At 49.8% G+C, this 26,633-nt stretch overlaps 12 non-coding genes across 12 annotated transcripts; all 12 read left to right on the top strand.

The window, feature by feature from the left end:
* Positions 1-562: 562 nt before the first annotated feature.
* Positions 563-634, top strand: Trnap-cgg. The gene has a single exon. It is a non-coding gene; the product is annotated as a tRNA-Pro (tRNA).
* Positions 635-6,861: 6,227 nt separating this feature from the next.
* Positions 6,862-6,933, top strand: Trnap-cgg. Its single transcript has one exon. It is a non-coding gene; the product is annotated as a tRNA-Pro (tRNA).
* Positions 6,934-7,534: 601 nt separating this feature from the next.
* Positions 7,535-7,606, top strand: Trnap-cgg. The gene has a single exon. It is a non-coding gene; the product is annotated as a tRNA-Pro (tRNA).
* Positions 7,607-8,207: 601 nt separating this feature from the next.
* Trnap-cgg lies at positions 8,208-8,279 on the top strand. The gene has a single exon. It is a non-coding gene; the product is annotated as a tRNA-Pro (tRNA).
* A 6,201-nt stretch (positions 8,280-14,480) lies between these two features.
* On the top strand, positions 14,481-14,552 carry Trnap-cgg. The gene has a single exon. It is a non-coding gene; the product is annotated as a tRNA-Pro (tRNA).
* A 601-nt stretch (positions 14,553-15,153) lies between these two features.
* Positions 15,154-15,225, top strand: Trnap-cgg. The gene has a single exon. It is a non-coding gene; the product is annotated as a tRNA-Pro (tRNA).
* Positions 15,226-15,826: 601 nt separating this feature from the next.
* Positions 15,827-15,898, top strand: Trnap-cgg. The gene has a single exon. It is a non-coding gene; the product is annotated as a tRNA-Pro (tRNA).
* A 601-nt stretch (positions 15,899-16,499) lies between these two features.
* On the top strand, positions 16,500-16,571 carry Trnap-cgg. Its single transcript has one exon. It is a non-coding gene; the product is annotated as a tRNA-Pro (tRNA).
* Positions 16,572-17,172: 601 nt separating this feature from the next.
* On the top strand, positions 17,173-17,244 carry Trnap-cgg. The gene has a single exon. It is a non-coding gene; the product is annotated as a tRNA-Pro (tRNA).
* Positions 17,245-17,845: 601 nt separating this feature from the next.
* On the top strand, positions 17,846-17,917 carry Trnap-cgg. The gene has a single exon. It is a non-coding gene; the product is annotated as a tRNA-Pro (tRNA).
* Positions 17,918-24,119: 6,202 nt separating this feature from the next.
* Trnap-cgg lies at positions 24,120-24,191 on the top strand. The gene has a single exon. It is a non-coding gene; the product is annotated as a tRNA-Pro (tRNA).
* A 601-nt stretch (positions 24,192-24,792) lies between these two features.
* On the top strand, positions 24,793-24,864 carry Trnap-cgg. The gene has a single exon. It is a non-coding gene; the product is annotated as a tRNA-Pro (tRNA).
* Positions 24,865-26,633: the final 1,769 nt, after the last annotated feature.

The following is a 26,633-nucleotide window of genomic DNA, read 5'->3' as shown; positions in this document are numbered from 1 at the left end:
GGCGGCTGTTTCGCGCATTTCCAGGCCTCCAAGTCAGCGCTAAAATCCGACAACCAGTTCTGAAACCGTTTCATGTTTCATATGAGCCATGTGCACCCTGCTGATGGAACGTTTGAAGTTGATTTAAATGGTCACAGTAGAGATCGTAGCAAGTGTCTTGCTGAGTGCGACGAAAACGGGTTTCCGCCCGCAATCGAGCCGGGGACCTTCTGCGTGTTCGGCACGGCGCCTGGGCTCGGCGGCAGCTGCTGCTCTTTCCTTCCTTACGAGATACCGTCGATTCGCGCAGTCGTTATTGCAAAAGATGTCACCAAAGGCAATCGCTTCGTTAGCGGCACTTTGCCTGGGCTCGGCGGCTCGTAATAGCAACAGTTTCTCTTCTGTGTTAGCAAGGGCATCGGCTACGAGCTCCCTCCGATTCGTGAAGTTCCTGTAGTAAAAGACGTCGATGGAAACAATCCAACCGCGACAGACAGGGAGAACGCTGGCTGAGCTGCAGCCCTACATGGTGAGACCATCAAAGGTGGCGTCATTCACATGCAGTGCGTTTTCGGAACGAATAGGCTCGTTGGTCTAGGGGTATGATTCCTGCTTCGGGTGCAGGAGGTCCCGGGTTCAAATCCCGGACGAGCCCTTGCGTTTTGTACAACGGTGTGGTAACAAATCGCATGGCGGCGGCTGTTTCGCGCATTTCCAGGCCTCCAAGTCAGAGCTAAAATCCGACAACCAGTTCTGAAACCGTTTCATGTTTCATTTGAGCCATGTGCACCCTGCTGATGGAACGTTTGAAGTTGATTTAAATGGTCACAGTAGAGATCGTAGCAAGTGTCTTGCTGAGTGCGACGAAAACGGGTTTCCGCCCGCAATCGAGCCGGGGACCTTCTGCGTGTTCGGCACGGCGCCTGGGCTCGGCGGCAGCTGCTGCTCTTTCCTTCCTTACGAGATACCGTCGATTCGCGCAGTCGTTATTGCAAAAGATGTCACCAAAGGCAATCGCTTCGTTAGCGGCACTTTGCCTGGGCTCGGCGGCTCGTAATAGCAACAGTTTCTCTTCTGTGTTAGCAAGGGCATCGGCTACGAGCTCCCTCCGATTCGTGAAGTTCCTGTAGTAAAAGACGTCGATGGAAACAATCCAACCGCGACAGACAGGGAGAACGCTGGCTGAGCTGCAGCCCTACATGGTGAGACCATCAAAGGTGGCGTCATTCACATGCAGTGCGTTTTCGGAACGAATAGGCTCAGTCGCGGCCGAGCCGCCTTAGCGGTCGGACGCAGCAGCGCAGCGTGCTCGGCGTTTACGCTCGCGTGTGTTTACATTGTGCGCTTTGTGAGTTGTTGGTATTCGTGCATAATGGAGTCTCATTTAAGGAAGTACACTTTAAAGTTCAGCTTTAGTTTCGATGTCGTGCGTCCTAAGGTTTACGAGTTTGATGATTGGTTTCGTGACACGTTTAAAGTACCTGCAGAAGACTGCCTTGGCATGGGATATGATTTTTTGAGCAACGTTTTCTACGTTAAATTTAAAAACGACGATATCTGCCAGAGGATTATGGCCACTACGAACGGGGTCGCCGAATACAAGACCAGCAATTGCGAGGTGAGTCGTGTTGCCATTACTTACGCCGGACTAGGACTTCGGGCAGTTAAAGTGCACTTGCTACCCTTTGAACTTGACTTTAAGTACATCAAGGAGGCCCTATCCAAGTACGGTACCGTGTACTCAGTCACCGCCGATCGTTGGGGTGGCAACATGTACTATAAAGTTGACAACGGGGTCAGAACTGTCAGGATTGACCTAGAAACTCACATTCCGTCTTTCGTTCATATGTGCGGTTTTAAAGCTCTAGTTGTTTATGAAGGGCAGCCTCGCACATGCTCTGTTTGTAACATGTTCGGCCACCTCAGAGCTCAATGTCCGCGCAGGAGACCTGTGCAGTTGCCGGCCGAGACAGGGCCGGACGGCCAGCCGCGTGCACAGTACGCCACCGTTGCCAGCCGCTTGTTTACCGGTGCCGGCCTTTTCGCGAGCTCTGCTGATGCCGCGATGTACAGTGCCGCGCACGACACATCTGCCGTCACACATTCCGGTGACGTGGAAATGTCCGACACTCCGGCAGGTCATAATATCAACACGGAATCACCCATCATTCCTGAACAAAATTCTGTCGAGGGCGAAGCTGCAAAGGAATCTATCCTTCCCACGAATGTAGATGAACCCGCAACGGCGAAAGAAGACACTTCCCTTGAGCTGTCGGACAACATCCGCTCCGTCACCGACGTTCCTTCAAGTGACCCTTGGCATTCCGACCCCGTGAACACCCGACAGGTGACATTACAGCCTGCTGAAACTGTCACAGTTCTTGCAGATTCCCCTGATAGCCAATTAAATACCAACCTACCGCATGCAGCTTCAGGTTCCCGGAAAGCTAAAAAGGCAGATTACGATGCACCAAAAGATGCCAAACGCAGAGTGTCCCCTGATAAAAAGAAACCTCGCGTTGCTCGCGACGGTGCTACACAGACTGCAAAACAGTTGAAGCCCGTGGCGCAACAGGTGGCTGCAAAATTAAAAACCAGCCAATCTGCTGCTCCAGAATCGCCCCCACCCGACGGAGTAGTACCTATGGAATCTGACGACGGCCGGCAGCAACCTCCGGGACCTTCGTGGGGTTCGGACGATGAGACAGACCGCCACGAGGGCCCCTTATAGGTGTTTGTAGTGCTGTAGTGGTGTGTGTATGTGTATGCATAGAGGTGATGGTCTTTCCCAGCTGCGCAATTTCTGCCTCAATGACTGAAATCTTTACGTATAATCTGACGACCATTAACATGAACAGAATCCAGACCGATGTAAAACTTCGAGCGTTTACCGACTTCATCCGCCGAACGAACGTGGACATTGGGTTACTACAGGAAGTTTGCGTGGAACCGACAGTAGCTGGGTTTACCACTATAGTAAATATTAGCAAAGAAGACCATACTGGGACCGCAATTTTGTTACGAGATGGCATCCCCCACTCAAATGTAGTACGGCTCATTAATGGCAGAGGCATCGCATGTATAGTTAACGGTATTCAGATTGTCAACTTATATGCACCATCCGGCAGCAACCGCCGACAGGAACGGTCCTCCTTTTATAAAAACGATATCCCCTTTTTAATTGGTGGACATGCTGAGAACTGTATTTTAGGCGGAGATTTTAACTGCGTTCTTTCACCAAAGGATCAAACGCCCAACTTTAATAAGTGCACGGAGCTCGACTGTCTTGTGCAAGGACTGAAACTACTAGACAGCTGGGAACTTATACACGGCGATCGCGTAGCATACACGCACATTACCAATAACTCTGCCAGCAGGATCGACCGGATTTATGTCTCCCCCGCTCTTGGTCGTAGGGTAGCCAACAGTGATATCGCCCCCGTCAGCTTTTCAGACCATAGCGTACACCAATGCTATGTAAACCTCCAACGCCCACAAGTAACTCGTGGAAGGGGTTATTGGAAACTGAATGTTGGCCTGTTGCCAGACAGAGAGCTGGACGAAGAGATAACACAGGTGTGGGGGCAACTACAGCGCACGCAAACCGGGTATCGGTCTATCACCGAATGGTGGCTCCATAGTGCAAAACCTAAGCTTCGGACAACGATTAAACGCTATGCGTATCAGCAGTCGTACTGGCATAGGCAGACAATAGAATTTTATTTTTCTGGTCTTCGGGAATTATACCATGGCGCTGACATCACAGCCGTTGACACCTACTGCCGCATCAAGAAATATAAAGCTAAGATTATGACTCTCTATCGCCAGCAAATGGAAGTCACCATACGTAGGTCACAGCCCAAGGACATCGCGGCAGATGAGACGGCTTCCCTCTACCATACCTTACGCACTCTGCGGCGAGAGAAAGCCAAGCTAATTGAAGAAGTGGAAGATGGAGCGGGAACTGTCTTTACTAAACAACGGGACATCGCATTGCATATATACCGCCACTTCAGTGACCTGTATAACAGACAAGAGGTTGACGACGCTCTCTGCGACGAAGTCCTCAGGGACATCCCTTCTGTCTTATCACACGAGGACATTGAAACTATAGAGGCGGCTTTCAGTGCAGAAGACTTAAAACAGGCGGTCTTCAGCGCTGCAAAACGGAAATCCCCTGGCCCCGACGGTCTCGGCGCAGAATTTTATCAGCACTATTGGGACATCCTGGCTCCAACGTTTCTCCAAATAGCTAATGAGATGTGGAGACTTGATTCTGTTCCAAACGAATTGAGGGAAGGCTTTATTGTACTTTTGCCGAAACCAGGCAACAGTCGGAAGATCCAAGGTCTCAGACCGATTACGCTACTCAACTCGGATTTTAAAATCATAACGAGGGCAGTGAAGCAGCGCATGCAACCGGTACTGAACAAACTCCTTGGAAACCATCAATATGGAGCGGTACCTGGCCGAAGCATAATATCAGCTGCCTGCGATCTCAGGGAAGTGATATGCACATTGGCGCACACTCAAGAGCCTGGGGCGTTGCTTTTTCTCGATTTTGAAAAAGCGTATGACCGCATCAGTCACGAATACCTGACTAAGGCACTGCTGAAGATGGGTTTTGGCTGCCGTTTCGTCACTCTGCTACGTCAATTAATTTCCAACGCCACGTCTCGTGTAATTGTCAATGGTCACTTAACGGACGCAATAACGATCAGACGATCAATCCGACAAGGCTGCCCGTTATCGATGGCGTTGTATGCCATCGCTGTCGAGCCTCTGCTTATGACCATAAATCAGAGGTCCAGAGGAATCCCCATTGGCATGCAGAAGATGGCATGTATTGCTTACGCTGATGACGTCTGCTTAGGTGTAACTTCAGAGGCTAATCTCCTGGAGATAGGACACATTGTCAACACCTTCAATGCGGTCACCGGCGCGAAGCTCAACAAAAGGAAGACGACGTTGCTACACGTCGGGTGCGGAATCGGTGATGTCACCCATATCGATTGGTGTGCAACGAAAGACCAACACAAATCTCTTGGCGTTTATTGGTGTGCGGTCCCTGATGTTATGGCCACCAAAAACTGGACAGATATGTTGCACAAGGTTCGAGCAACAACCTGTATTTATTCTGATAGGGAACTGGATCTCTTGCAGAAAGTTCATACAGTTCGCATATCTATAGCGAGCCGTATGTATTATTTAGCTCAAATTTTACCGGTTTCCGATCACCTCGCAGCCAGTATACAAAAAGCATTCTGTTGGTACGTGCTGCGGAGACATCTATTTAAAGTCAGCTTTGAAACATTAACCCTACCATCGTCGAGAGGGGGAGTTGGTCTCATCAGTACCAAACACAAATGCCGGACATTATTAATTAACCGCATGCAGAAAATTGTTAAGCAAGCTACATCGAGTTTCACGAGGACCATCCTCTCAAGCTGGAAGCCATGCAGTCTAAGTCCACCTATCAATGAGGCCACGATACCGATGACCTTTCGCCACATCCGACTATATTACAGTGAATTTAGTTACATTCGTTACGCAGAGGGCATCCATCCACCGTATACCAACACCAAGATATATAGCTTCCTTACAACCGACGGCAGAACCAACAGAATAACACAAAAATACCCGCAAATCCAGTGGAATACAGTCTGGAGAACTGTCCATAGTCACGTATTGCCTTCAAGGGTCGCATCCGCATGGTACTTAGTTATCAACGACAAGGTGCCTACCAATGAAAAATTGCACAAGATCCACCTCAGCCCCACGCCGAACTGCGACTTATGCGGCTATGTGGACACTATGGCCCACCGGTTAACCTGTAGTACCGCAGGGCCGATCGTCGCTCATATGCGGAGGAACTTAGCAATCATCGACCGTACTGTACCACAACACGTGGATCCAATGGAACTGCTCCGTCCGCAAAAAATACGATATCCACGCAGGAAACACAACGCGGCCATATGGATGTTAGGCCACACCATTGCCTTTATCATCAACAATCGCCGTGCATCACTTGATGACTACCTCGCGTACTTGGAATATCAACACGCACTGATCATGCGACACAGGGATTATGCAGACACGTATGGAAATATGTTACAAATTATGGTGATGGGTATGTGAACACCCCTCGGATTGCACGTTTACGAACAGGCCCACGACGGCACGGCCGCATTTCGCGAGTGACTGCATCAAAGTTATGAGACGACACTTTGGGCTAACAACCTTGGAGGAACTCTAGGAGTGAAAGTGTCAAGATCCGACACGGAAAATGAGATATCTACTTCACGAGAAGACAAACCTTGACGCAGTCACCACGCGACATTCCCACCGTGGACACTCCGAGTCCAGTACTACCACATTCATCAATTTATCTTTCTTTGATTTATTATTACTTTTGAATGCAAATTTTTTTTTTTTTTTTTTTTTTTTTTCTTTTTTTTTTTTTTTCCACCCGGCGGAGAGCCGCTTTAATTTCATAAGAAAGAATCTTAATCTTATGGAACAATAGAGGTTCATTGATCCAACAAGACCCTTGGTCATACTATTCTTTACTGGAGAACATTACTTTTACCTTGCACTCCGGTGTCTTCACCTTCACGGCACCATTTTATTTCTCTCGGATGAAGTTCATTGATTTTAATTGGCAAGGAGCCATTATCTACGATAAAACGGAGAAAATCCATAACTAAACTTCAAGGCAGAAGAAGCCGACGCCGCGGAAGGCGATTTTGGTGAGCGTCAGGTCGGGCTGAAGGGGAGGGAAGGAGGCCCAAACAAAAATGAGTAAAAAAAAAAAAAAAAAAAAAAAAAAAAAAAAAAAAAAAAAAAAAAAAAAAAAAAAAAAAAAAAAAGAAAAAAAAAATAGGCTCGTTGGTCTAGGGGTATGATTCCTGCTTCGGGTGCAGGAGGTCCCGGGTTCAAATCCCGGACGAGCCCTTGCGTTTTGTACAACGGTGTGGTAACAAATCGCATGGCGGCGGCTGTTTCGCGCATTTCCAGGCCTCCAAGTCAGCGCTAAAATCCCACAACCAGTTCTGAAACCGTTTCATGTTTCATTTGAGCCATGTGCACCCTGCTGATGGAACGTTTGAAGTTGATTTAAATGGTCACAGTAGAGATCGTAGCAAGTGTCTTGCTGAGTGCGACGAAAACGGGTTTCCGCCCGCAATCGAGCCGGGGACCTTCTGCGTGTTCGGCACGGCGCCTGGGCTCGGCGGCAGCTGCTGCTCTTTCCTTCCTTACGAGATACCGTCGATTCGCGCAGTCGTTATTGCAAAAGATGTCACCAAAGGCAATCGCTTCGTTAGCGGCACTTTGCCTGGGCTCGGCGGCTCGTAATAGCAACAGTTTCTCTTCTGTGTTAGCAAGGGCATCGGCTACGAGCTCCCTCCGATTCGTGAAGTTCCTGTAGTAAAAGACGTCGATGGAAACAATCCAACCGCGACAGACAGGGAGAACGCTGGCTGAGCTGCAGCCCTACATGGTGAGACCATCAAAGGTGGCGTCATTCACATGCAGTGCGTTTTCGGAACGAATAGGCTCGTTGGTCTAGGGGTATGATTCCTGCTTCGGGTGCAGGAGGTCCCGGGTTCAAATCCCGGACGAGCCCTTGCGTTTTGTACAACGGTGTGGTAATAAATCGCATGGCGGCGGCTGTTTCGCGCATTTCCAGGCCTCCAAGTCAGCGCTAAAATCCGACAACCAGTTCTGAAACCGTTTCATGTTTCATTTGAGCCATGTGCACCCTGCTGATGGAACGTTTGAAGTTGATTTAAATGGTCACAGTAGAGATCGTAGCAAGTGTCTTGCTGAGTGCGACGAAAACGGGTTTCCGCCCGCAATCGAGCCGGGGACCTTCTGCGTGTTCGGCACGGCGCCTGGGCTCGGCGGCAGCTGCTGCTCTTTCCTTCCTTACGAGATACCGTCGATTCGCGCAGTCGTTATTGCAAAAGATGTCACCAAAGGCAATCGCTTCGTTAGCGGCACTTTGCCTGGGCTCGGCGGCTCGTAATAGCAACAGTTTCTCTTCTGTGTTAGCAAGGGCATCGGCTACGAGCTCCCTCCGATTCGTGAAGTTCCTGTAGTAAAAGACGTCGATGGAAACAATCCAACCGCGACAGACAGGGAGAACGCTGGCTGAGCTGCAGCCCTACATGGTGAGACTATCAAAGGTGGCGTCATTCACATGCAGTGCGTTTTCGGAACGAATAGGCTCGTTGGTCTAGGGGTATGATTCCTGCTTCGGGTGCAGGAGGTCCCGGGTTCAAATCCCGGACGAGCCCTTGCGTTTTGTACAACGGTGTGGTAACAAATCGCATGGCGGCGGCTGTTTCGCGCATTTCCAGGCCTCCAAGTCAGCGCTAAAATCCGACAACCAGTTCTGAAACCGTTTCATGTTTCATTTGAGCCATGTGCACCCTGCTGATGGAACGTTTGAAGTTGATTTAAATGGTCACAGTAGAGATCGTAGCAAGTGTCTTGCTGAGTGCGACGAAAACGGGTTTCCGCCCGCAATCGAGCCGGGGACCTTCTGCGTGTTCGGCACGGCGCCTGGGCTCGGCGGCAGCTGCTGCTCTTTCCTTCCTTACGAGATACCGTCGATTCGCGCAGTCGTTATTGCAAAAGATGTCACCAAAGGCAATCGCTTCGTTAGCGGCACTTTGCCTGGGCTCGGCGGCTCGTAATAGCAACAGTTTCTCTTCTGTGTTAGCAAGGGCATCGGCTACGAGCTCCCTCCGATTCGTGAAGTTCCTGTAGTAAAAGACGTCGATGGAAACAATCCAACCGCGACAGACAGGGAGAACGCTGGCTGAGCTGCAGCCCTACATGGTGAGACCATCAAAGGTGGCGTCATTCACATGCAGTGCGTTTTCGGAACGAATAGGCTCAGTCGCGGCCGAGCCGCCTTAGCGGTCGGACGCAGCAGCGCAGCGTGCTCGGCGTTTACGCTCGCGTGTGTTTACATTGTGCGCTTTGTGAGTTGTTGGTATTCGTGCATAATGGAGTCTCATTTAAGGAAGTACACTTTAAAGTTCAGCTTTAGTTTCGATGTCGTGCGTCCTAAGGTTTACGAGTTTGATGATTGGTTTCGTGACACGTTTAAAGTACCTGCAGAAGACTGCCTTGGCATGGGATATGATTTTTTGAGCAACGTTTTCTACGTTAAATTTAAAAACGACGATATCTGCCAGAGGATTATGGCCACTACGAACGGGGTCGCCGAATACAAGACCAGCAATTGCGAGGTGAGTCGTGTTGCCATTACTTACGCCGGACTAGGACTTCGGGCAGTTAAAGTGCACTTGCTACCCTTTGAACTTGACTTTAAGTACATCAAGGAGGCCCTATCCAAGTACGGTACCGTGTACTCAGTCACCGCCGATCGTTGGGGTGGCAACATGTACTATAAAGTTGACAACGGGGTCAGAACTGTCAGGATTGACCTAGAAACTCACATTCCGTCTTTCGTTCATATGTGCGGTTTTAAAGCTCTAGTTGTTTATGAAGGGCAGCCTCGCACATGCTCTGTTTGTAACATGTTCGGCCACCTCAGAGCTCAATGTCCGCGCAGGAGACCTGTGCAGTTGCCGGCCGAGACAGGGCCGGACGGCCAGCCGCGTGCACAGTACGCCACCGTTGCCAGCCGCTTGTTTACCGGTGCCGGCCTTTTCGCGAGCTCTGCTGATGCCGCGATGTACAGTGCCGCGCACGACACATCTGCCGTCACACATTCCGGTGACGTGGAAATGTCCGACGCTCCGGCAGGTCATAATATCAACACGGAATCACCCATCATTCCTGAACAAAATTCTGTCGAGGGCGAAGCTGCAAAGGAATCTATCCTTCCCACGAATGTAGATGAACCCGCAACGGCGAAAGAAGACACTTCCCTTGAGCTGTCGGACAACATCCGCTCCGTCACCGACGTTCCTTCAAGTGACCCTTGGCATTCCGACCCCGTGAACACCCGACAGGTGACATTACAGCCTGCTGAAACTGTCACAGTTCTTGCAGATTCCCCTGATAGCCAATTAAATACCAACCTACCGCATGCAGCTTCAGGTTCCCGGAAAGCTAAAAAGGCAGATTACGATGCACCAAAAGATGCCAAACGCAGAGTGTCCCCTGATAAAAAGAAACCTCGCGTTGCTCGCGACGGTGCTACACAGACTGCAAAACAGTTGAAGCCCGTGGCGCAACAGGTGGCTGCAAAATTAAAAACCAGCCAATCTGCTGCTCCAGAATCGCCCCCACCCGACGGAGTAGTACCTATGGAATCTGACGACGGCCGGCAGCAACCTCCGGGACCTTCGTGGGGTTCGGACGATGAGACAGACCGCCACGAGGGCCCCTTATAGGTGTTTGTAGTGCTGTAGTGGTGTGTGTATGTGTATGCATAGAGGTGATGGTCTTTCCCAGCTGCGCAATTTCTGCCTCAATGACTGAAATCTTTACGTATAATCTGACGACCATTAACATGAACAGAATCCAGACCGATGTAAAACTTCGAGCGTTTACCGACTTCATCCGCCGAACGAACGTGGACATTGGGTTACTACAGGAAGTTTGCGTGGAACCGACAGTAGCTGGGTTTACCACTATAGTAAATATTAGCAAAGAAGACCATACTGGGACCGCAATTTTGTTACGAGATGGCATCCCCCACTCAAATGTAGTACGGCTCATTAATGGCAGAGGCATCGCATGTATAGTTAACGGTATTCAGATTGTCAACTTATATGCACCATCCGGCAGCAACCGCCGACAGGAACGGTCCTCCTTTTATAAAAACGATATCCCCTTTTTAATTGGTGGACATGCTGAGAACTGTATTTTAGGCGGAGATTTTAACTGCGTTCTTTCACCAAAGGATCAAACGCCCAACTTTAATAAGTGCACGGAGCTCGACTGTCTTGTGCAAGGACTGAAACTACTAGACAGCTGGGAACTTATACACGGCGATCGCGTAGCATACACGCACATTACCAATAACTCTGCCAGCAGGATCGACCGGATTTATGTCTCCCCCGCTCTTGGTCGTAGGGTAGCCAACAGTGATATCGCCCCCGTCAGCTTTTCAGACCATAGCGTACACCAATGCTATGTAAACCTCCAACGCCCACAAGTAACTCGTGGAAGGGGTTATTGGAAACTGAATGTTGGCCTGTTGCCAGACAGAGAGCTGGACGAAGAGATAACACAGGTGTGGGGGCAACTACAGCGCACGCAAACCGGGTATCGGTCTATCACCGAATGGTGGCTCCATAGTGCAAAACCTAAGCTTCGGACAACGATTAAACGCTATGCGTATCAGCAGTCGTACTGGCATAGGCAGACAATAGAATTTTATTTTTCTGGTCTTCGGGAATTATACCATGGCGCTGACATCACAGCCGTTGACACCTACTGCCGCATCAAGAAATATAAAGCTAAGATTATGACTCTCTATCGCCAGCAAATGGAAGTCACCATACGTAGGTCACAGCCCAAGGACATCGCGGCAGATGAGACGGCTTCCCTCTACCATACCTTACGCACTCTGCGGCGAGAGAAAGCCAAGCTAATTGAAGAAGTGGAAGATGGAGCGGGAACTGTCTTTACTAAACAACGGGACATCGCATTGCATATATACCGCCACTTCAGTGACCTGTATAACAGACAAGAGGTTGACGACGCTCTCTGCGACGAAGTCCTCAGGGACATCCCTTCTGTCTTATCACACGAGGACATTGAAACTATAGAGGCGGCTTTCAGTGCAGAAGACTTAAAACAGGCGGTCTTCAGCGCTGCAAAACGGAAATCCCCTGGCCCCGACGGTCTCGGCGCAGAATTTTATCAGCACTATTGGGACATCCTGGCTCCAACGTTTCTCCAAATAGCTAATGAGATGTGGAGACTTGATTCTGTTCCAAACGAATTGAGGGAAGGCTTTATTGTACTTTTGCCGAAACCAGGCAACAGTCGGAAGATCCAAGGTCTCAGACCGATTACGCTACTCAACTCGGATTTTAAAATCATAACGAGGGCAGTGAAGCAGCGCATGCAACCGGTACTGAACAAACTCCTTGGAAACCATCAATATGGAGCGGTACCTGGCCGAAGCATAATATCAGCTGCCTGCGATCTCAGGGAAGTGATATGCACATTGGCGCACACTCAAGAGCCTGGGGCGTTGCTTTTTCTCGATTTTGAAAAAGCGTATGACCGCATCAGTCACGAATACCTGACTAAGGCACTGCTGAAGATGGGTTTTGGCTGCCGTTTCGTCACTCTGCTACGTCAATTAATTTCCAACGCCACGTCTCGTGTAATTGTCAATGGTCACTTAACGGACGCAATAACGATCAGACGATCAATCCGACAAGGCTGCCCGTTATCGATGGCGTTGTATGCCATCGCTGTCGAGCCTCTGCTTATGACCATAAATCAGAGGTCCAGAGGAATCCCCATTGGCATGCAGAAGATGGCATGTATTGCTTACGCTGATGACGTCTGCTTAGGTGTAACTTCAGAGGCTAATCTCCTGGAGATAGGACACATTGTCAACACCTTCAATGCGGTCACCGGCGCGAAGCTCAACAAAAGGAAGACGACGTTGCTACACGTCGGGTGCGGAATCGGTGATGTCACCCATATCGATTGGTGTGCAACGAAAGACCAACACAAATCTCTTGGCGTTTATTGGTGTGCGGTCCCTGATGTTATGGCCACCAAAAACTGGACAGATATGTTGCACAAGGTTCGAGCAACAACCTGTATTTATTCTGATAGGGAACTGGATCTCTTGCAGAAAGTTCATACAGTTCGCATATCTATAGCGAGCCGTATGTATTATTTAGCTCAAATTTTACCGGTTTCCGATCACCTCGCAGCCAGTATACAAAAAGCATTCTGTTGGTACGTGCTGCGGAGACATCTATTTAAAGTCAGCTTTGAAACATTAACCCTACCATCGTCGAGAGGGGGAGTTGGTCTCATCAGTACCAAACACAAATGCCGGACATTATTAATTAACCGCATGCAGAAAATTGTTAAGCAAGCTACATCGAGTTTCACGAGGACCATCCTCTCAAGCTGGAAGCCATGCAGTCTAAGTCCACCTATCAATGAGGCCACGATACCGATGACCTTTCGCCACATCCGACTATATTACAGTGAATTTAGTTACATTCGTTACGCAGAGGGCATCCATCCACCGTATACCAACACCAAGATATATAGCTTCCTTACAACCGACGGCAGAACCAACAGAATAACACAAAAATACCCGCAAATCCAGTGGAATACAGTCTGGAGAACTGTCCATAGTCACGTATTGCCTTCAAGGGTCGCATCCGCATGGTACTTAGTTATCAACGACAAGGTGCCTACCAATGAAAAATTGCACAAGATCCACCTCAGCCCCACGCCGAACTGCGACTTATGCGGCTATGTGGACACTGTGGCCCACCGGTTAGCCTGTAGTACCGCAGGGCCGATCGTCGCTCATATGCGGAGGAACTTAGCAATCATCGACCGTACTGTACCACAACACGTGGATCCAATGGAATTGCTCCGTCCGCAAAAAATACGATATCCACGCAGGAAACACAACGCGGCCATATGGATGTTAGGCCACACCATTGCCTTTATCATCAACAATCGCCGTGCATCACTTGATGACTACCTCGCGTACTTGGAATATCAACACGCACTGATCATGCGACACAGGGATTATGCAGACACGTATGGAAATATGTTACAAATTATGGTGATGGGTATGTGAACACCCCTCGGATTGCACGTTTACGAACAGGCCCACGACGGCACGGCCGCATTTCGCGAGTGACTGCATCAAAGTTATGAGACGACACTTTGGGCTAACAACCTTGGAGGAACTCTAGGAGTGAAAGTGTCAAGATCCGACACGGAAAATGAGATATCTACTTCACGAGAAGACAAACCTTGACGCAGTCACCACGCGACATTCCCACCGTGGACACTCCGAGTCCAGTACTACCACATTCATCAATTTATCTTTCTTTGATTTATTATTACTTTTGAATGCAAATTTTTTTTTTTTTTTTTTTTTTTTTTCTTTTTTTTTTTTTTTCCACCCGGCGGAGAGCCGCTTTAATTTCATAAGAAAGAATCTTAATCTTATGGAACAATAGAGGTTCATTGATCCAACAAGACCCTTGGTCATACTATTCTTTACTGGAGAACATTACTTTTACCTTGCACTCCGGTGTCTTCACCTTCACGGCACCATTTTATTTCTCTCGGATGAAGTTCATTGATTTTAATTGGCAAGGAGCCATTATCTACGATAAAACGGAGAAAATCCATAACTAAACTTCAAGGCAGAAGAAGCCGACGCCGCGGAAGGCGATTTTGGTGAGCGTCAGGTCGGGCTGAAGGGGAGGGAAGGAGGCCCAAACAAAAATGAGTAAAAAAAAAAAAAAAAAAAAAATAAAAGAAAACAAAAAAAAGAAAAAAAAATAGGCTCGTTGGTCTAGGGGTATGATTCCTGCTTCGGGTGCAGGAGGTCCCGGGTTCAAATCCCGGACGAGCCCTTGCGTTTTGTACAACGGTGTGGTAACAAATCGCATGGCGGCGGCTGTTTCGCGCATTTCCAGGCCTCCAAGTCAGCGCTAAAATCCGACAACCAGTTCTGAAACCGTTTCATGTTTCATTTGAGCCATGTGCACCCTGCTGATGGAACGTTTGAAGTTGATTTAAATGGTCACAGTAGAGATCGTAGCAAGTGTCTTGCTGAGTGCGACGAAAACGGGTTTCCGCCCGCAATCGAGCCGGGGACCTTCTGCGTGTTCGGCACGGCGCCTGGGCTCGGCGGCAGCTGCTGCTCTTTCCTTCCTTACGAGATACCGTCGATTCGCGCAGTCGTTATTGCAAAAGATGTCACCAAAGGCAATCGCTTCGTTAGCGGCACTTTGCCTGGGCTCGGCGGCTCGTAATAGCAACAGTTTCTCTTCTGTGTTAGCAAGGGCATCGGCTACGAGCTCCCTCCGATTCGTGAAGTTCCTGTAGTAAAAGACGTCGATGGAAACAATCCAACCGCGACAGACAGGGAGAACGCTGGCTGAGCTGCAGCCCTACATGGTGAGACCATCAAAGGTGGCGTCATTCACATGCAGTGCGTTTTCGGAACGAATAGGCTCGTTGGTCTAGGGGTATGATTCCTGCTTCGGGTGCAGGAGGTCCCGGGTTCAAATCCCGGACGAGCCCTTGCGTTTTGTACAACGGTGTGGTAACAAATCGCATGGCGGCGGCTGTTTCGCGCATTTCCAGGCCTCCAAGTCAGCGCTAAAATCCGACAACCAGTTCTGAAACCGTTTCATGTTTCATTTGAGCCATGTGCACCCTGCTGATGGAACGTTTGAAGTTGATTTAAATGGTCACAGTAGAGATCGTAGCAAGTGTCTTGCTGAGTGCGACGAAAACGGGTTTCCGCCCGCAATCGAGCCGGGGACCTTCTGCGTGTTCGGCACGGCGCCTGGGCTCGGCGGCAGCTGCTGCTCTTTCCTTCCTTACGAGATACCGTCGATTCGCGCAGTCGTTATTGCAAAAGATGTCACCAAAGGCAATCGCTTCGTTAGCGGCACTTTGCCTGGGCTCGGCGGCTCGTAATAGCAACAGTTTCTCTTCTGTGTTAGCAAGGGCATCGGCTACGAGCTCCCTCCGATTCGTGAAGTTCCTGTAGTAAAAGACGTCGATGGAAACAATCCAACCGCGACAGACAGGGAGAACGCTGGCTGAGCTGCAGCCCTACATGGTGAGACCATCAAAGGTGGCGTCATTCACATGCAGTGCGTTTTCGGAACGAATAGGCTCGTTGGTCTAGGGGTATGATTCCTGCTTCGGGTGCAGGAGGTCCTGGGTTCAAATCCCGAACGAGCCCTTGCGTTTTGTACAACGGTGTGGTAACAAATCGCATGGCGGCGGCTGTTTCGCGCATATCCAGGCCTCCAAGTCAGCGCTAAAATCCGACAACCAGTTCTGAAACCGTTTCATGTTTCATTTGAGCCATGTGCACCCTGCTGATGGAACGTTTGAAGTTGATTTAAATGGTCACAGTAGAGATCGTAGCAAGTGTCTTGCTGAGTGCGACGAAAACGGGTTTCCGCCCGCAATCGAGCCGGGGACCTTCTGCGTGTTCGGCACGGCGCCTGGGCTCGGCGGCAGCTGCTGCTCTTTCCTTCCTTACGAGATACCGTCGATTCGCGCAGTCGTTATTGCAAAAGATGTCACCAAAGGCAATCGCTTCGTTAGCGGCACTTTGCCTGGGCTCGGCGGCTCGTAATAGCAACAGTTTCTCTTCTGTGTTAGCAAGGGCATCGGCTACGAGCTCCCTCCGATTCGTGAAGTTCCTGTAGTAAAAGACGTCGATGGAAACAATCCAACCGCGACAGACAGGGAGAACGCTGGCTGAGCTGCAGCCCTACATGGTGAGACCATCAAAGGTGGCGTCATTCACATGCAGTGCGTTTTCGGAACGAATAGGCTCGTTGGTCTAGGGGTATGATTCCTGCTTCGGGTGCAGGAGGTCCCGGGTTCAAATCCCGGACGAGCCCTTGCGTTTTGTACAACGGTGTGGTAACAAATCGCATGGCGGCGGCTGTTTCGCGCATTTCCAGGCCTCCAAGTCAGCGCTAAAATCCGACAACCAGTTCTGAAACCGTTTCATGTTTCATTTGAGCCATGTGCACCCTGCTGATGGAACGTTTGAAGTTGATTTAAATGGTCACAGTAGAGATCGTAGCAAGTGTCTTGCTGAGTGCGACGAAAACGGGTTTCCGCCCGCAATCGAGCCGGGGACCTTCTGCGTGTTCGGCACGGCGCCTGGGCTCGGCGGCAGCTGCTGCTCTTTCCTTCCTTACGAGATACCGTCGATTCGCGCAGTCGTTATTGCAAAAGATGTCACCAAAGGCAATCGCTTCGTTAGCGGCACTTTGCCTGGGCTCGGCGGCTCGTAATAGCAACAGTTTCTCTTCTGTGTTAGCAAGGGCATCGGCTACGAGCTCCCTCCGATTCGTGAAGTTCCTGTAGTAAAAGACGTCGATGGAAACAATCCAACCGCGACAGACAGGGAGAACGCTGGCTGAGCTGCAGCCCTACATGGTGAGACCATCAAAGGTGGCGTCATTCACATGCAGTGCGTTTTCGGAACGAATAGGCTCGTTGGTCTAGGGGTATGATTCCTGCTTCGGGTGCAGGAGGTCCCGGGTTCAAATCCCGGACGAGCCCTTGCGTTTTGTACAACGGTGTGGTAACAAATCGCATGGCGGCGGCTGTTTCGCGCATTTCCAGGCCTCCAAGTCAGCGCTAAAATCCCACAACCAGTTCTGAAACCGTTTCATGTTTCATTTGAGCCATGTGCACCCTGCTGATGGAACGTTTGAAGTTGATTTAAATGGTCACAGTAGAGATCGTAGCAAGTGTCTTGCTGAGTGCGACGAAAACGGGTTTCCGCCCGCAATCGAGCCGGGGACCTTCTGCGTGTTCGGCACGGCGCCTGGGCTCGGCGGCAGCTGCTGCTCTTTCCTTCCTTACGAGATACCGTCGATTCGCGCAGTCGTTATTGCAAAAGATGTCACCAAAGGCAATCGCTTCGTTAGCGGCACTTTGCCTGGGCTCGGCGGCTCGTAATAGCAACAGTTTCTCTTCTGTGTTAGCAAGGGCATCGGCTACGAGCTCCCTCCGATTCGTGAAGTTCCTGTAGTAAAAGACGTCGATGGAAACAATCCAACCGCGACAGACAGGGAGAACGCTGGCTGAGCTGCAGCCCTACATGGTGAGACCATCAAAGGTGGCGTCATTCACATGCAGTGCGTTTTCGGAACGAATAGGCTCGTTGGTCTAGGGGTATGATTCCTGCTTCGGGTGCAGGAGGTCCCGGGTTCAAATCCCGGACGAGCCCTTGCGTTTTGTACAACGGTGTGGTAATAAATCGCATGGCGGCGGCTGTTTCGCGCATTTCCAGGCCTCCAAGTCAGCGCTAAAATCCGACAACCAGTTCTGAAACCGTTTCATGTTTCATTTGAGCCATGTGCACCCTGCTGATGGAACGTTTGAAGTTGATTTAAATGGTCACAGTAGAGATCGTAGCAAGTGTCTTGCTGAGTGCGACGAAAACGGGTTTCCGCCCGCAATCGAGCCGGGGACCTTCTGCGTGTTCGGCACGGCGCCTGGGCTCGGCGGCAGCTGCTGCTCTTTCCTTCCTTACGAGATACCGTCGATTCGCGCAGTCGTTATTGCAAAAGATGTCACCAAAGGCAATCGCTTCGTTAGCGGCACTTTGCCTGGGCTCGGCGGCTCGTAATAGCAACAGTTTCTCTTCTGTGTTAGCAAGGGCATCGGCTACGAGCTCCCTCCGATTCGTGAAGTTCCTGTAGTAAAAGACGTCGATGGAAACAATCCAACCGCGACAGACAGGGAGAACGCTGGCTGAGCTGCAGCCCTACATGGTGAGACCATCAAAGGTGGCGTCATTCACATGCAGTGCGTTTTCGGAACGAATAGGCTCAGTCGCGGCCGAGCCGCCTTAGCGGTCGGACGCAGCAGCGCAGCGTGCTCGGCGTTTACGCTCGCGTGTGTTTACATTGTGCGCTTTGTGAGTTGTTGGTATTCGTGCATAATGGAGTCTCATTTAAGGAAGTACACTTTAAAGTTCAGCTTTAGTTTCGATGTCGTGCGTCCTAAGGTTTACGAGTTTGATGATTGGTTTCGTGACACGTTTAAAGTACCTGCAGAAGACTGCCTTGGCATGGGATATGATTTTTTGAGCAACGTTTTCTACGTTAAATTTAAAAACGACGATATCTGCCAGAGGATTATGGCCACTACGAACGGGGTCGCCGAATACAAGACCAGCAATTGCGAGGTGAGTCGTGTTGCCATTACTTACGCCGGACTAGGACTTCGGGCAGTTAAAGTGCACTTGCTACCCTTTGAACTTGACTTTAAGTACATCAAGGAGGCCCTATCCAAGTACGGTACCGTGTACTCAGTCACCGCCGATCGTTGGGGTGGCAACATGTACTATAAAGTTGACAACGGGGTCAGAACTGTCAGGATTGACCTAGAAACTCACATTCCGTCTTTCGTTCATATGTGCGGTTTTAAAGCTCTAGTTGTTTATGAAGGGCAGCCTCGCACATGCTCTGTTTGTAACATGTTCGGCCACCTCAGAGCTCAATGTCCGCGCAGGAGACCTGTGCAGTTGCCGGCCGAGACAGGGCCGGACGGCCAGCCGCGTGCACAGTACGCCACCGTTGCCAGCCGCTTGTTTACCGGTGCCGGCCTTTTCGCGAGCTCTGCTGATGCCGCGATGTACAGTGCCGCGCACGACACATCTGCCGTCACACATTCCGGTGACGTGGAAATGTCCGACGCTCCGGCAGGTCATAATATCAACACGGAATCACCCATCATTCCTGAACAAAATTCTGTCGAGGGCGAAGCTGCAAAGGAATCTATCCTTCCCACGAATGTAGATGAACCCGCAACGGCGAAAGAAGACACTTCCCTTGAGCTGTCGGACAACATCCGCTCCGTCACCGACGTTCCTTCAAGTGACCCTTGGCATTCCGACCCCGTGAACACCCGACAGGTGACATTACAGCCTGCTGAAACTGTCACAGTTCTTGCAGATTCCCCTGATAGCCAATTAAATACCAACCTACCGCATGCAGCTTCAGGTTCCCGGAAAGCTAAAAAGGCAGATTACGATGCACCAAAAGATGCCAAACGCAGAGTGTCCCCTGATAAAAAGAAACCTCGCGTTGCTCGCGACGGTGCTACACAGACTGCAAAACAGTTGAAGCCCGTGGCGCAACAGGTGGCTGCAAAATTAAAAACCAGCCAATCTGCTGCTCCAGAATCGCCCCCACCCGACGGAGTAGTACCTATGGAATCTGACGACGGCCGGCAGCAACCTCCGGGACCTTCGTGGGGTTCGGACGATGAGACAGACCGCCACGAGGGCCCCTTATAGGTGTTTGTAGTGCTGTAGTGGTGTGTGTATGTGTATGCATAGAGGTGATGGTCTTTCCCAGCTGCGCAATTTCTGCCTCAATGACTGAAATCTTTACGTATAATCTGACGACCATTAACATGAACAGAATCCAGACCGATGTAAAACTTCGAGCGTTTACCGACTTCATCCGCCGAACGAACGTGGACATTGGGTTACTACAGGAAGTTTGCGTGGAACCGACAGTAGCTGGGTTTACCACTATAGTAAATATTAGCAAAGAAGACCATACTGGGACCGCAATTTTGTTACGAGATGGCATCCCCCACTCAAATGTAGTACGGCTCATTAATGGCAGAGGCATCGCATGTATAGTTAACGGTATTCAGATTGTCAACTTATATGCACCATCCGGCAGCAACCGCCGACAGGAACGGTCCTCCTTTTATAAAAACGATATCCCCTTTTTAATTGGTGGACATGCTGAGAACTGTATTTTAGGCGGAGATTTTAACTGCGTTCTTTCACCAAAGGATCAAACGCCCAACTTTAATAAGTGCACGGAGCTCGACTGTCTTGTGCAAGGACTGAAACTACTAGACAGCTGGGAACTTATACACGGCGATCGCGTAGCATACACGCACATTACCAATAACTCTGCCAGCAGGATCGACCGGATTTATGTCTCCCCCGCTCTTGGTCGTAGGGTAGCCAACAGTGATATCGCCCCCGTCAGCTTTTCAGACCATAGCGTACACCAATGCTATGTAAACCTCCAACGCCCACAAGTAACTCGTGGAAGGGGTTATTGGAAACTGAATGTTGGCCTGTTGCCAGACAGAGAGCTGGACGAAGAGATAACACAGGTGTGGGGGCAACTACAGCGCACGCAAACCGGGTATCGGTCTATCACCGAATGGTGGCTCCATAGTGCAAAACCTAAGCTTCGGACAACGATTAAACGCTATGCGTATCAGCAGTCGTACTGGCATAGGCAGACAATAGAATTTTATTTTTCTGGTCTTCGGGAATTATACCATGGCGCTGACATCACAGCCGTTGACACCTACTGCCGCATCAAGAAATATAAAGCTAAGATTATGACTCTCTATCGCCAGCAAATGGAAGTCACCATACGTAGGTCACAGCCCAAGGACATCGCGGCAGATGAGACGGCTTCCCTCTACCATACCTTACGCACTCTGCGGCGAGAGAAAGCCAAGCTAATTGAAGAAGTGGAAGATGGAGCGGGAACTGTCTTTACTAAACAACGGGACATCGCATTGCATATATACCGCCACTTCAGTGACCTGTATAACAGACAAGAGGTTGACGACGCTCTCTGCGACGAAGTCCTCAGGGACATCCCTTCTGTCTTATCACACGAGGACATTGAAACTATAGAGGCGGCTTTCAGTGCAAAGACTTAAAACAGGCGGTCTTCAGCGCTGCAAAACGGAAATCCCCTGGCCCCGACGGTCTCGGCGCAGAATTTTATCAGCACTATTGGGACATCCTGGCTCCAACGTTTCTCCAAATAGCTAATGAGATGTGGAGACTTGATTCTGTTCCAAACGAATTGAGGGAAGGCTTTATTGTACTTTTGCCGAAACCAGGCAACAGTCGGAAGATCCAAGGTCTCAGACCGATTACGCTACTCAACTCGGATTTTAAAATCATAACGAGGGCAGTGAAGCAGCGCATGCAACCGGTACTGAACAAACTCCTTGGAAACCATCAATATGGAGCGGTACCTGGCCGAAGCATAATATCAGCTGCCTGCGATCTCAGGGAAGTGATATGCACATTGGCGCACACTCAAGAGCCTGGGGCGTTGCTTTTTCTCGATTTTGAAAAAGCGTATGACCGCATCAGTCACGAATACCTGACTAAGGCACTGCTGAAGATGGGTTTTGGCTGCCGTTTCGTCACTCTGCTACGTCAATTAATTTCCAACGCCACGTCTCGTGTAATTGTCAATGGTCACTTAACGGACGCAATAACGATCAGACGATCAATCCGACAAGGCTGCCCGTTATCGATGGCGTTGTATGCCATCGCTGTCGAGCCTCTGCTTATGACCATAAATCAGAGGTCCAGAGGAATCCCCATTGGCATGCAGAAGATGGCATGTATTGCTTACGCTGATGACGTCTGCTTAGGTGTAACTTCAGAGGCTAATCTCCTGGAGATAGGACACATTGTCAACACCTTCAATGCGGTCACCGGCGCGAAGCTCAACAAAAGGAAGACGACGTTGCTACACGTCGGGTGCGGAATCGGTGATGTCACCCATATCGATTGGTGTGCAACGAAAGACCAACACAAATCTCTTGGCGTTTATTGGTGTGCGGTCCCTGATGTTATGGCCACCAAAAACTGGACAGATATGTTGCACAAGGTTCGAGCAACAACCTGTATTTACTCTGATAGGGAACTGGATCTCTTGCAGAAAGTTCATACAGTTCGCATATCTATAGCGAGCCGTATGTATTATTTAGCTCAAATTTTACCGGTTTCCGATCACCTCGCAGCCAGTATACAAAAAGCATTCTGTTGGTACGTGCTGCGGAGACATCTATTTAAAGTCAGCTTTGAAACATTAACCCTACCATCGTCGAGAGGGGGAGTTGGTCTCATCAGTACCAAACACAAATGCCGGACATTATTAATTAACCGCATGCAGAAAATTGTTAAGCAAGCTACATCGAGTTTCACGAGGACCATCCTCTCAAGCTGGAAGCCATGCAGTCTAAGTCCACCTATCAATGAGGCCACGATACCGATGACCTTTCGCCACATCCGACTATATTACAGTGAATTTAGTTACATTCGTTACGCAGAGGGCATCCATCCACCGTATACCAACACCAAGATATATAGCTTCCTTACAACCGACGGCAGAACCAACAGAATAACACAAAAATACCCGCAAATCCAGTGGAATACAGTCTGGAGAACTGTCCATAGTCACGTATTGCCTTCAAGGGTCGCATCCGCATGGTACTTAGTTATCAACGACAAGGTGCCTACCAATGAAAAATTGCACAAGATCCACCTCAGCCCCACGCCGAACTGCGACTTATGCGGCTATGTGGACACTATGGCCCACCGGTTAACCTGTAGTACCGCAGGGCCGATCGTCGCTCATATGCGGAGGAACTTAGCAATCATCGACCGTACTGTACCACAACACGTGGATCCAATGGAATTGCTCCGTCCGCAAAAAATACGATATCCACGCAGGAAACACAACGCGGCCATATGGATGTTAGGCCACACCATTGCCTTTATCATCAACAATCGCCGTGCATCACTTGATGACTACCTCGCGTACTTGGAATATCAACACGCACTGATCATGCGACACAGGGATTATGCAGACACGTATGGAAATATGTTACAAATTATGGTGATGGGTATGTGAACACCCCTCGGATTGCACGTTTACGAACAGGCCCACGACGGCACGGCCGCATTTCGCGAGTGACTGCATCAAAGTTATGAGACGACACTTTGGGCTAACAACCTTGGAGGAACTCTAGGAGTGAAAGTGTCAAGATCCGACACGGAAAATGAGATATCTACTTCACGAGAAGACAAACCTTGACGCAGTCACCACGCGACATTCCCACCGTGGACACTCCGAGTCCAGTACTACCACATTCATCAATTTATCTTTCTTTGATTTATTATTACTTTTGAATGCAAATTTTTTTTTTTTTTTTTTTTTTTTTTTTCTTTTTTTTTTTTTCCACCCGGCGGAGAGCCGCTTTAATTTCATAAGAAAGAATCTTAATCTTATGGAACAATAGAGGTTCATTGATCCAACAAGACCCTTGGTCATACTATTCTTTACTGGAGAACATTACTTTTACCTTGCACTCCGGTGTCTTCACCTTCACGGCACCATTTTATTTCTCTCGGATGAAGTTCATTGATTTTAATTGGCAAGGAGCCATTATCTACGATAAAACGGAGAAAATCCATAACTAAACTTCAAGGCAGAAGAAGCCGACGCCGCGGAAGGCGATTTTGGTGAGCGTCAGGTCCGGCTGAAGGGGAGGGAAGGAGGCCCAAACAAAAATGAGTAAAAAAAAAAAAAAAAAAAAAAATAAAAGAAAACAAAAAAAAGAAAAAAAAAATAGGCTCGTTGGTCTAGGGGTATGATTCCTGCTTCGGGTGCAGGAGGTCCCGGGTTCAAATCCCGGACGAGCCCTTGCGTTTTGTACAACGGTGTGGTAACAAATCGCATGGCGGCGGCTGTTTCGCGCATTTCCAGGCCTCCAAGTCAGCGCTAAAATCCGACAACCAGTTCTGAAACCGTTTCATGTTTCATTTGAGCCATGTGCACCCTGCTGATGGAACGTTTGAAGTTGATTTAAATGGTCACAGTAGAGATCGTAGCAAGTGTCTTGCTGAGTGCGACGAAAACGGGTTTCCGCCCGCAATCGAGCCGGGGACCTTCTGCGTGTTCGGCACGGCGCCTGGGCTCGGCGGCAGCTGCTGCTCTTTCCTTCCTTACGAGATACCGTCGATTCGCGCAGTCGTTATTGCAAAAGATGTCACCAAAGGCAATCGCTTCGTTAGCGGCACTTTGCCTGGGCTCGGCGGCTCGTAATAGCAACAGTTTCTCTTCTGTGTTAGCAAGGGCATCGGCTACGAGCTCCCTCCGATTCGTGAAGTTCCTGTAGTAAAAGACGTCGATGGAAACAATCCAACCGCGACAGACAGGGAGAACGCTGGCTGAGCTGCAGCCCTACATGGTGAGACCATCAAAGGTGGCGTCATTCACATGCAGTGCGTTTTCGGAACGAATAGGCTCGTTGGTCTAGGGGTATGATTCCTGCTTCGGGTGCAGGAGGTCCCGGGTTCAAATCCCGGACGAGCCCTTGCGTTTTGTACAACGGTGTGGTAACAAATCGCATGGCGGCGGCTGTTTCGCGCATTTCCAGGCCTCCAAGTCAGCGCTAAAATCCGACAACCAGTTCTGAAACCGTTTCATGTTTCATTTGAGCCATGTGCACCCTGCTGATGGAACGTTTGAAGTTGATTTAAATGGTCACAGTAGAGATCGTAGCAAGTGTCTTGCTGAGTGCGACGAAAACGGGTTTCCGCCCGCAATCGAGCCGGGGACCTTCTGCGTGTTCGGCACGGCGCCTGGGCTCGGCGGCAGCTGCTGCTCTTTCCTTCCTTACGAGATACCGTCGATTCGCGCAGTCGTTATTGCAAAAGATGTCACCAAAGGCAATCGCTTCGTTAGCGGCACTTTGCCTGGGCTCGGCGGCTCGTAATAGCAACAGTTTCTCTTCTGTGTTAGCAAGGGCATCGGCTACGAGCTCCCTCCGATTCGTGAAGTTCCTGTAGTAAAAGACGTCGATGGAAACAATCCAACCGCGACAGACAGGGAGAACGCTGGCTGAGCTGCAGCCCTACATGGTGAGACCATCAAAGGTGGCGTCATTCACATGCAGTGCGTTTTCGGAACGAATAGGCTCAGTCGCGGCCGAGCCGCCTTAGCGGTCGGACGCAGCAGCGCAGCGTGCTCGGCGTTTACGCTCGCGTGTGTTTACATTGTGCGCTTTGTGAGTTGTTGGTATTCGTGCATAATGGAGTCTCATTTAAGGAAGTACACTTTAAAGTTCAGCTTTAGTTTCGATGTCGTGCGTCCTAAGGTTTACGAGTTTGATGATTGGTTTCGTGACACGTTTAAAGTACCTGCAGAAGACTGCCTTGGCATGGGATATGATTTTTTGAGCAACGTTTTCTACGTTAAATTTAAAAACGACGATATCTGCCAGAGGATTATGGCCACTACGAACGGGGTCGCCGAATACAAGACCAGCAATTGCGAGGTGAGTCGTGTTGCCATTACTTACGCCGGACTAGGACTTCGGGCAGTTAAAGTGCACTTGCTACCCTTTGAACTTGACTTTAAGTACATCAAGGAGGCCCTATCCAAGTACGGTACCGTGTACTCAGTCACCGCCGATCGTTGGGGTGGCAACATGTACTATAAAGTTGACAACGGGGTCAGAACTGTCAGGATTGACCTAGAAACTCACATTCCGTCTTTCGTTCATATGTGCGGTTTTAAAGCTCTAGTTGTTTATGAAGGGCAGCCTCGCACATGCTCTGTTTGTAACATGTTCGGCCACCTCAGAGCTCAATGTCCGCGCAGGAGACCTGTGCAGTTGCCGGCCGAGACAGGGCCGGACGGCCAGCCGCGTGCACAGTACGCCACCGTTGCCAGCCGCTTGTTTACCGGTGCCGGCCTTTTCGCGAGCTCTGCTGATGCCGCGATGTACAGTGCCGCGCACGACACATCTGCCGTCACACATTCCGGTGACGTGGAAATGTCCGACGCTCCGGCAGGTCATAATATCAACACGGAATCACCCATCATTCCTGAACAAAATTCTGTCGAGGGCGAAGCTGCAAAGGAATCTATCCTTCCCACGAATGTAGATGAACCCGCAACGGCGAAAGAAGACACTTCCCTTGAGCTGTCGGACAACATCCGCTCCGTCACCGACGTTCCTTCAAGTGACCCTTGGCATTCCGACCCCGTGAACACCCGACAGGTGACATTACAGCCTGCTGAAACTGTCACAGTTCTTGCAGATTCCCCTGATAGCCAATTAAATACCAACCTACCGCA

This window comes from Schistocerca americana, chromosome 2, assembly GCF_021461395.2.
Source record: "Schistocerca americana isolate TAMUIC-IGC-003095 chromosome 2, iqSchAmer2.1, whole genome shotgun sequence".
Taxonomy (NCBI): Eukaryota; Metazoa; Arthropoda; class Insecta; order Orthoptera; family Acrididae; genus Schistocerca; species Schistocerca americana.
The sequence above is the reverse complement of the archived record's forward strand: the minus strand, read 5'-3'. Positions and strand labels throughout refer to the sequence as shown.